Genomic DNA, 11,613 nt, shown 5'->3' on the forward strand with positions numbered 1-11,613 from the left:
CTTCATCTACCAACAATTCCATCATCCAAACCACGATGAAAAATGACATCCATCAATCCCACAAGAGAGGTTGTTTTGCCTCCCCTCCTAGACCAAGAAGACTCTATGGACTGACGGCAATCAACACTGAGGAATTCTTTGCTACTCATTTCTTCTTCCTGTAGCCTCTACTAAGTTTTTATAGACTACTTCTAAATCGAATACAGATTGAGTTTTAATGTTGTATTGTCTCTGTTAATAGTTCCCAGACTTATTACCATAAGTATTTCTATATTCCCTATGACGTTTTACGCTTCATAACCTATCCATAGGGTCCATTTTTAATGTTTGAATTTGATACCCATTAATACGGTATAAGCAACTGAAAATGTATATAACATACTTATGTTCTTACAAAACCTAAATTATTGGTGACCTACCTCTATATTTTTCAAATTTCACTGAGTCACATAACTTCAAACTATTTATATACCGTATATCCAAGAATACCTTTGGCCTCCTTATAGGCCAAGGGTTAATTGTTAAGTATTAATGGTTAATTGTTTATTGTCAACCGATATAATACTATTAACTACGAAGATCGTATATAATTTTTCTTAGTAAATAAGTCGTTTGTTAGTCACCCTAAGTTTCCCTGAAGGTTCCTTTATTATTACTTCATTAATTAATTCTTTTATTGCCTTCAGGTTGAAGTAATCCTCAAAACTTAGCCATATCTTCAGGATTCCCCAATACCCCCTTTACCTTTTCACTCTCCCATTGCCCTATCCTCTTGACCCATTCCACAATCCTACTAATTACAATCCTGCCATGTCTACTCTCATATGGACCACACTTAATAATCTCCCTTCCTTGGAACATCTGTAACTATTGACACAGTAATTATTTTATGCCATGCGGCCTAAATACATGAACATCTTTATGATGCTCCTATTATAGCATTCTTCTCCCACACACGGAAGATCCGTGTGCCTTACTTCGCCTCCCTCGTTCGTTCACTCATAATATGTGGAAGTCCGACGGAAGCACCGTTTCCCCTGAAGGGAATTTTTATCCCTTATCACGGGCAATTTTTGCACCTTTCTTTAGGTTAAATCAAAGTATATATTATCTAACCTTCTATGTTTTAATTTTTTTCTCCACTTCAAACTTTACTGGTTTCATCCTTCTCTTGATACCCTTCAAGTCCACACGAGTTGACTCATCCAAACAAGTACTACATGCTAATTGGTATGTTTCATCTCCTGTATCAGAAATCATGGCACCAATAAACATTCTTTCCCTGAATTTTCAGGGAAATAATATACCTCAGAAACGCACTAAAGCGTTACGAACCTTTCATGCTTGGAAAGCACACATAGTTTGCTTACAAGAAACGCATTTCACTAACAGCTCCACTCCCAAATTTATGTCTTATTTTTATCCACAAGTTTTTACAGCCTCAACTACCACCAAACACTATTATAGCTTTTCATCGCTCCACCCCATGTACTCTTCAATCGCAAATTAAAGACCCAGAAGGACGTTACTTAATCCTTACTGGTCATAATATGGATACTGCAATTACTATTATCTCATACTATGTGCCCAATAAACAACCAACACCATTCTTATCACACCTTCTACGGGTTGTAAACGATCACAAAATAGGAACAATTATAATGTGTGGTGACTCCAATCAGGTCCTTCTCCCAATTTTGGATAAGTCTCCATACACACAGAAATCCACCTAAAATACCCTTCTCCCAACTCATGTCCAAGTATAACTTAGTTGATTCTTGGAGAGAAAGCAATCCAACGAAACAAAGATACACTTATTATTCACACCCTCACCAAACATTCACTCGTATCGACCATATATTTTTAACTATTGGTATGCTACCAGAAATACTCACAGCTGACATAATTCCAATTCCATGTGCTGTGTTCACCACCATCGCTTCCACTGTACCTAAAGCACATGATCCCACTTGGTATCTCCCAGATATTATGCTTAAACATTCCAAACCATCGTAAAACTATTGAACAAACTTTAAAAGAATACTTATCATTCAACACTAGCCCTTCACTAATGCTTTGGGAAGCTCATAAGCCTGTGCTGCGTGGTACAGTTCAGGGGCAATTTGCCTTATTTAAACGTGATCACAAAACTCTTGCTCGTAAATTAGAATCTGAATTCAATACCGCTTTCACATCTTTTAAAGATAATCCTTCCTCAGTAACGAAAACCCAACTAGATAAAGCCCATATGGCTTATGACCTATTTCTAACAGGATCTGTTGATAAATCTTTCAAACGATCTAGACATACCTTTTTTTATGAAATCCAATAAACTAGTTACATACCTGGCATGCACCCTTAACTCATTAAATAAATCATTCAAATCAATCCGCTTGAAACTGTCAAAAGATGTATATACTAGCCTCTTTGTATGCGTCAACAAATTACTTTGATTCAAACGCAGCAGACACCTTTTTCTCACACATAAACCTACCAGAACTATCCTATGCTTAAAAAAGTTTACTCGAAGAATCTATTAAGCCAGCAGACATAGCTAATGCTTTTAAAGAATTAAAAATGAATAAAAGACCAGGTCCTGATTAGTGATGAGCCCGATGTTCGAGTCGAACGTAAGGTCGACTCGAACATTGGGTGTTCACCTGTTCGCTGAATAGCGAACAAAGGGTCTGGTATGGAATATGGGGAGACCCCCACGCATTTTTTTTTTAAATTTTGGTTCGGGGTTCCCCTTAATATTCATACCAGACCCAAAGGGCCTGGTAATGGACTGTGGGGGAATCCCATGCCGTTTTTTTTAAATTACTTTTATGTGTATTGCCGGGACTGACAATTCATTAATAGCCGCAAGTAATTTTAAATGACTTTTTTTCCTTTAGAAATGTCATTTTGTGCAGGGACTGTTGCAAACACGGGAAACATGCGCCACTTTACAGGAATACTATAAACACCCCCCAGGTACGAAATTTAAAGGAATATTTCACTTTTATTGTTTCACTTTAGACATTATTAAAATCACTGCTCCCGAAAAACATCAGTTTTTAAAACTTTTTTTTGCATTGATACATGTCCCCTGGGGCAGGACCCAGGTCCCCAAACACTTTTTATGACAATAACTTGCATATAAGCCTTTAAAATTAGCACTTTTGATTATTAATGTTTGTGTCCCATAGACTTTAACGGTGTCCGCGTGTTCGAACAAATGTTTTGCCTATTCGCATGTTCTGCTGTGAACCGAACCGGGGGGGGGTGTTCGGCTCATCCCTAGTCCTGATGGATACTCGACCTTATACTACCGAACATTTACGGAAACCCTCTCTCCCATCTTAGCCGAAGCCTTCAATGTAATACTGGATGGACATTCCTTTAGACAACAATCATTAACGGCCATTGTTTGCATGATTTCCAAGCCCCTCACTGATGACACATCTTGTACAAACTATCGTCCCTTTTCCCTTCTAAATTTAGATATTAAAATTTTAGCAAAAATCCTAGCAAAATGCCTTAATAGAATCATAGGTAGCCTGATCCATAGAGACCAAGTAGGCTTCATGCCAACTCGCCAAGCTGGTGACAATGTAGTCATAGCGCAGTCCTCTTAGCGCATATTGCCAAAACTCAACATATCCCCTCATGCTTCCTTTCCTTTGACATTAAAAAGGCTTTTGATTCCGTATCCTGGCCATACCTACACTACACCTTACAGAAATGGGGTTTTGGCCCACATTTTATGAAATGGGTCACAGCACTTTATGACAATCCTAAAGCGTACATAAAATATACAGGCTATAAATCCAACTCCTTTGATATAAAGAGGGGTACGCGTCAAGAATGTCCACTTCCCCCCTGTTATTCTCCCAGAATGAACCCAACAATAACTGATATAGAGACAGGGGGACATCAACATTAGCTTTGTATGTTTGCAGATGACATTTTGTTGTTTCTGTCATCTCCCCAAGTCTCAGGCCCTAACCTCATGCCCATTCTCGACAGATTTGCAATCAATCCCAAGAAACGCTTTGCCTCTCAATCAATCCCAAGAAACGCTTGGCCTTTAATATATCCCACTCTAGGTTGAAAATTAATTCAGCAAAAATTGCGCTTCCATTTACTTAGGTGGAGAAATCAATTCCTCACCTTGGAATCCATTCGACAGCCTCTTATTCGGAACTCTTCTCGGCTAATTACCCCCCTATCTTGAAACAGATTACAACTTTACTGAAACAATGGTCTAATCTTCCATTATCATGGATAGGCAAAATCAATGCAACAAAAATGACAATTTTACCAAAACTGTTGTACCTGTTTAGAGTCCTACCAATCCCGATTCCTTCCTACTATGTAAGACTAGTCCATAAAAGATCAACAGCATTTGTTTGGGGTTCCTCCAAACCACGTATTCCCTTACACACACTATATCTTCCTAAAACAAGTGGAGGCCTTGGTTTCCCCAATTTTGCAAATTATTATAAAGCAGCACATATTGCCAGCCTTGCCAAACACCACGCAACACAGGAAATCCCTTTATGGGTGATTATAGAAGCATCAGAATGTGACCCTTTCTCAATATCAAACCTGTTATAGCTTCGCCCCAAAGATTGTCGGGTCTTGCGTAACCCCATCACCAAACATCATATGTCCTTATGGGATAAACTTAAATTCAAACATTACCTACAGTCTCCATATAATCCTTTACTATCCTTCCTCAAAAATCCTGCTTTCTATCCAGCATGGGTCTCCCCCAAATCATTCAAAGTCTGGACATCCTTGGACATACTTAGGTTATATAAATTTGTCACTTCCAACTCTTTTCTTCCCTTCCCAACTCTCTGTGATACTTATAACCCATCACACTCTGAATTGTTCAGATATCTCCAAATAAAAAACTTCTACACACCTTTTATAAATATCAACACCTCTATATCCCAATCTACCAGCTTTGAATCTATATGTATGAAAGACCCCCATTCTAGAGGAATGATTTCATCCCTATACACCCAACTTTCTATTAATCCTGAAATGGAAAAACCATCCTATGCTCGGAAATGGGAGGAGGATCTGGGACGAATCCTCAATATTGCTGATTGGTCTGATCTATAACCAAATCATCCTCACCCAATGTCTTGGCAATAGAAGCTAACTATAAAGTTTTAACCTGTTGGTACCTTGTGCCTTCTAGAGGGGCCAAATTTGCACCCACCCATTCAGCTCAATGCTTCCGTGGCTGCTCTGATCCAGGTACACATCTACACATCTGGTGGTCCTGTCCAATAGCTCAAACTTATTGGATAGAAATTTTTGAAATTGCCTCCAGAATGTTTAAACAAAAGATACAACCAGATCCAGCCACAGCAATACTCAATCTGAAACCAAATTTTATAACACACATCCAATTCAAACTCTTTGTTCAACTCCTCACAGCTGCAAAAAAAACAATTGCAAAGTCATGGAGGTCCCCTGCCCTGGTGATGGCTGAGACAAAAAGCAGATTGAATACTTCCATTGAGTAGAATACTCTTTAACAGTGGCTTTGGGATTTGCACTGGCAGCGTGCAAGACACTATTTCCAGCCGATGGCTTTCGATATAATGATGAATATAGAAAGCCATCATTGCCAACATGGTTTTTATATATATACTCTACTCCTCTTTTTATGTACCCTATTTTCTGTAATGTATCGTTGTAATAAAATTTATATTTTTTAAGCAAAAATTGTACTTCTTTGCATGTGGCACCGCTATAATCCCTAACAAAATCACCTTCCTTTGACTAGCTTTCAACAATATTTTTTGGTTTAGGGCACCACCAACACCCAAGGCCCAATTTTTTTGTCCCTGCTTAACAGGGGCATAATTCTAAAGAAAAATTTGCGCTAGGTGAATAATTGTTAAGTGATAAATGAGTGAAACAACCTGTGAAAAGGTATCCTGCAGCTGAACACTATAACCCTGATAGGGGGCACCAATAAATATATGCAGAAAGAAGTGCAGCGCTGGATAAAATATCATAAACAAATTTAATTGTAAATATTATGAAAAATGCGAATAAATAAATAATACAATGAAATTAATAATATAAAGCCATGATCAAAATTAAGAAAAAAATATACATAATATAATATAATATATATTATATCAAAAACCTAGTGTCCATAAATTGTGAAGCAATATGAAATGATGAAAGTGACTTTGCTGCAGAGATATGTGTGTGACTTACGCCGCAATTCCCCCGTCACCTTGAAAAGATTGAAGGCTTACCAGACAGCCCTTTTAAAAAGGCATGATGACACCAACACAGAAATCCTAGGTGCTTCCTCTCCGCAGGAAAACCTCATCCATCAGGAAAAAGGAATTCTCCCTCGCAGATGTCCAGGTAACACTCCAAACTGTTCACCTCCAGATTACCGAGTAACACTCCAAACTGCTCACCTCCAGATTAGTGGGTACATGTTGGCAAAGTATTTCATGTAAACCATGTGCATCCACTAACGATCCAGTCAGGAGACCGCTCCCACACACCGCCCGATCATCACTGACATCTGAGGATTTGGTACAAAAAATTCATAAAATTCTGTGAAATATCACAAGAAATACCACTTTTCTCAACATGTTTCGCTCATTGGAGCTTCTTCAGGAGACTTTTCATTTGGTATCATATTAAACTAGAAATTACAAAAATACATAAAGTGAATACTTGGGTTTAGATACGGATCCATACATCTAATGTGCATCAATTATTATCATAATGAAAAAAGGTATATAAATGGTATAATAGATAGACATTTACATATTCGATAAGAGGACATACAAAAAGATAATAAATAGATATGTAGTACAATGAAAATAGCCGTGCAGTTGCAGAAATGAACCTTACCCAAACTAGTAATCAAAGTATGTGTCACTTAGGATTGGAATCAATGAAATGTATGTCCTATGGGTTGCTTCCCTTCACGGATGGGCCTCAAAAATTGTTTGCAGAGATATACAAAAATGATCAGTAGGTGAAGTCTTTTCTGATGAGGAAAAGACCAATATATAAATGAATAAAGATAATAATTGATATGGTAATATCAATGTGTGTAGGGAGACATAAATAAAATAGAAAGGTTACCTAAAGACATTAATGAGTAGAATCAATATTATCCAGCGATCACATCCACAGTGATAATTGGAAAGATTCACTCAAAGACGGGATATACAGAGTGAAGAAATCACAAAGTACTAGGCATATACAGGGCTTGCAAAGGGGAAAAAAACAACATTCGTCTAAGGCAGACCGGGTCCTGGAGTATGTAGCAGGTAAAAGAACCTGCAACCAAAAATGGTAAAGGGCTGACATTTTTACTGGCTTAAAGATTTGCAGACAACAGAAAGCCAGAACGAAAAATCAGGAGAGAAGCACTGCGTGCCGTAGCACGAAATGGAACATACCTGATAACGATTGAGACACGATTGAAAGGTTGACGGGGAGAGAGGTATGCCTCCTGTCTAGCTTGTTGTGTAGCCGGCAGAGAGTGACAGGGAACGGGAAGATCAATTCCCCCTATTTGTAATATACTCTGACACGGCGGCGTCTGACGTCACCGCCGTGCCATGGACGTAAAGAAAGTACCATTGCGCAAGCATCCTCAGTGCGGTCGAGAACCACGATGACGCAACAAGTGCGTGATCGCGGGCGGCCATATTGGAAAATCCTCTGCCCAACAATGGGTGGAATTTGAGGGCAGAGATGAAGGGGAAAACAAGGGTGGATGGAGATAAGTCCAACCACGAATGGAAACCCCAATGTAGTAAAGGCTGTAAAATCGCTGAGGAGATCATTGATTAGGCACCAAAACTGAATGTGCCCTTTGTGTCCGTGCAAACTAAAAAAGGAAAAGACCCAAACTAAAAGGTGCAAACACATAGAGGAAAGATATATTGATATATGTATATATCAAATAATAGCAAAATGATCAAGCCATCATAAATACAAAAAAAAAAAAAGGAAATGATGCAAATAAATTAAGATAAGGCTGTGCAGCTCAAAAATAAAAAATATAGAGATATATCAATTGGGGAAGGTTCATCTGCAGCCCACGGTATTGACAACTGTAAATTTTGTAGTTTATTATTGGTAGTTAATAAAAAAACAAAACAAAAACAGAATTAAATTAAAGAAATGACTTAAAACTGAGAGCATCATTGAGGCCAGGGTGTTGTAGAGCGCATAAATTGGAGATCCATTTTGCCTCCCGTTGGAGTAAAATTTGGTCATAATTACCCCCTCTTTCGTTGGGGGGGACTTACTCAAGGGTCGCAAAATGCATCATAGTATCATCAAACTGGTGAAAAAGACCCATATGTCTGCTTATGGGTGTCTCCATTTTCTGTTTTTGTACCAGGGACACATGGTCCCTGATACGGTGAAAGAAGGGACGTTTGTTTTTTCCCACGTAGAAGGCATTGCAACCACAAGTCATTAAATACACAATCCCAATGGATTGACAGGTGACAAAAATGTATGCGGCCATTGGGGAGAGTGACACTATGTGATGCATGAATGTATCTGCAGAAGCCACATTTATGGCAAGGTCTACTGCCCTTGTTGGCTGTAGTGATTGAGGGAGCTGATGAATAATGGCTGTGTACAATTTGATCCCTAATCGATCGCGATCGTTTGTAAGTAATTTCAGGATAGTTTTTTAAATGCTTTGAAACAATTTTACATTCCCCTTAACAAATAACAATATTAAATATTTAAAAAATATATTATTTTTTCTTTTTTTTTTTTTATGGCTAATTATTGTGGAAATGCCTTTGAAGGACTTATGGACCAGATCCACAGGTCCCAAAATGTGTTAGGAGGGGGTCTAACTGTGGACCGTCTCTTTCTTAGACTTCAGAGAATGCTAGAGCGTAAAGCCAGAATCTACTGGAATAAATGGTATTTTTCTAAGTATATAGACGACAAAATTGCCCCATGGGGCCTCAGGATCCAAATTTTTCCTACTATAAACAAATTGGAACCAGAATTCAAAAACAAATGGGAGGAGAATCTTCAGCTTTGCTCCATGAAAATGATGGAACTATTTTGTGGCCACTTTAGTTATGAACTAGCATCTCTTGACAAAGAGATTGAAAAGCTCTATCGGGATAATGACTCCATCACTTCCAGTGATTCATTTTCTAGTGGTGAGGGTTTGTTAAAAACAAATCTTGAGACCTATGTTTCAGAGGTATTAAAAACTAAAGAAAAGAAATTTATGAGAGACAAATTATCATATCACAATGCTCAAGCTTACAACTGGGCCCCAACTAAAAATAAAAGACACAATACTCAGATGCGTGCTTTTAAAGAAGTACATTCCAAACCTAATGATTCTGACACCTCTTCTGCTTCTTCTCTTTCTTCACAGGCACCTGATCGCACTACAAATCAAAAGAAATCGGAATCTCACAAACGCACTGATGGTAACTTTAATGCATCCCCTGGTGTATCTAAACGTTTTTCAAGCACCAGCCGGGCTCCTATCAATACTAGAGCCACTACCGATAAAGCAAATGCTGTCACTAGCGTACCGAATCATCGCAAACCCCTCACTAATACCGGTTTGGTTAATTCACTTCAAACTCAATCTCCATCCTTGCAAGTAAGTAATGTTAATGATATTATCACACAGTCAGATTTTCGTCCGGCTCCCATTTTTTCACAGCTGGTGCACAACCTAAAGAAAACCATAGGTACGGAGTCGATATCACAGAAACCTCTTAAAATTTCGAAGTGATTAATCTGTTTTGGAGCTAGGTCTTTCCTTTTGTCCAACACAGAAAATTGACCAATTTGAATTAATCAAGGACCTTCATTTGTTTGCACGAAAACTATTGCTTCACATTTTATTTGATAAATCTAATTCATCCTCAAATTCGCAACCCATCTCTGAGCCCCCTTCCCAAACCATGAGTCTTATGGGGCGTACACACTTTCCGTCGGACTTTCAACGGACATTTGACGGACTTCCGACTGACTTTTTAACGAACGGACTTGCCTACACATGATCACACCAAAGTCCGATGGATTCGTACGTGATGACGCACACCGGACTAAAATAAGGAAGTTGATAGCCAGTAGCCAATAGCTGCCCTAGCGTCAGTTTTTGTCCATCGGACTAGCATACAGACGAGCGGATTTCTGGGTCCGGCGGAGTTACGATGTAAATATTTGAAGCATGTTCCAAATCTAAAGTCCATCAGATTTTTGACTGGAAAAGTCTGCTGAAGGTCTGATGAAGCCCACACATGATCGCATTGTCCACCGGACTCAGCCTGTCAGACCAGTCCGGTCGAAAAGTCCGACCGTGTGTACGCCGCTTTAAGGACATCAAGGCTTTAGAAGACCTAATGGAACTATGGGACAAGGGCCACATTGATCCTGGGGAGATCGTGGAGGCTGAGTCCCTCTCTTTAGATGGGCTCGCCCCCATGGCTACCCATCCCCTCCTCCCCTGGTCCATCCACCAAAAGAGTACAAACCCAAGTCTAATACCTTTCCTGCCCTACATAGTAATCCAAATATTTGGGCCTTTATCCAACAGGTCACAACAGGTCACAGATTCCAATCTAACATACCGACAAAAAGAGCCGTTAATTTCTTTACAAGCCAATCAATCATTAATTGTGAAACCTTCAGACAAGGGAGGGAACCTTGTCGTCATGGATTGTCATAAATACGAGTCCATGGTGATGCGGTTATTACAAAATCGCGACTGGTACAAAAAGATACCGGACAATCTTGTTCAATACACTACTGCCCGCTATCAACATTTGATTGGATCCGCTTACCATCAGGGACTAATTAATAAACGCACTTGGGAATTTCTCAATGTCCCCTTTCCGCGTACCCCTACATTGTACGCACTTACTAAAATTCACAAGAATCCGTTGAACCCCCCAGGCCATCCTATAGTATCAGGAAATGGCTTGCCTTGACGGAAAAGGCGAGCCAAATGGTTGATGATCATCTTAGACCCTATGTCGAGGATCTAGCCTCATATTTACAAGACACTAGCGACCTTCTTAGAGCTCTTGATGGCCTAGCACTACCTTTGGAAGCCTGGCTGGTCACCCTAGATGTGAAGGCACTCTACAACTCCATCCCCCACCACTTGGGGATTGGAGTTGTGGAAGGCTTCATTTCACACAATAGCGAAACATTCCCGGCCTATAATCAGTTCATCTTGGACCTATTACGGTTCATTTTGCACAATAACATCTTCATGTTTGGACGCTCCCACTACCTCCAGATACAGGATGTAGCTATGTGAACTAAGTGTGCTCCCTCCTACGTGAACCTGTATCTGGGGGGGGTGGGAGCGTGATCTGTTCTTCAGAGAGGACATGCAAAGCTTTTTCGAACAGATACCAATCTGGAGACGATTTATTGACGATATTTTCTTTGTGTGGACAGGAACTCGTGAGAATTTGGCTCTCCTTTGAACCAATATAACCTTTCCTTCACTATGGCAGCCAGCCAAGAAAGACTAACCTTCCTAGACATAAAAGAGAGTTGACCACTATTGTCAAGAAAGGTTATGATCTTGGAATCCTAAACAAAAAG

The sequence above is a fragment of the Aquarana catesbeiana genome, linkage group LG08 (assembly GCF_042186555.1).
Source record: "Aquarana catesbeiana isolate 2022-GZ linkage group LG08, ASM4218655v1, whole genome shotgun sequence".
NCBI lineage: Eukaryota > Metazoa > Chordata > Amphibia > Anura > Ranidae > Aquarana > Aquarana catesbeiana.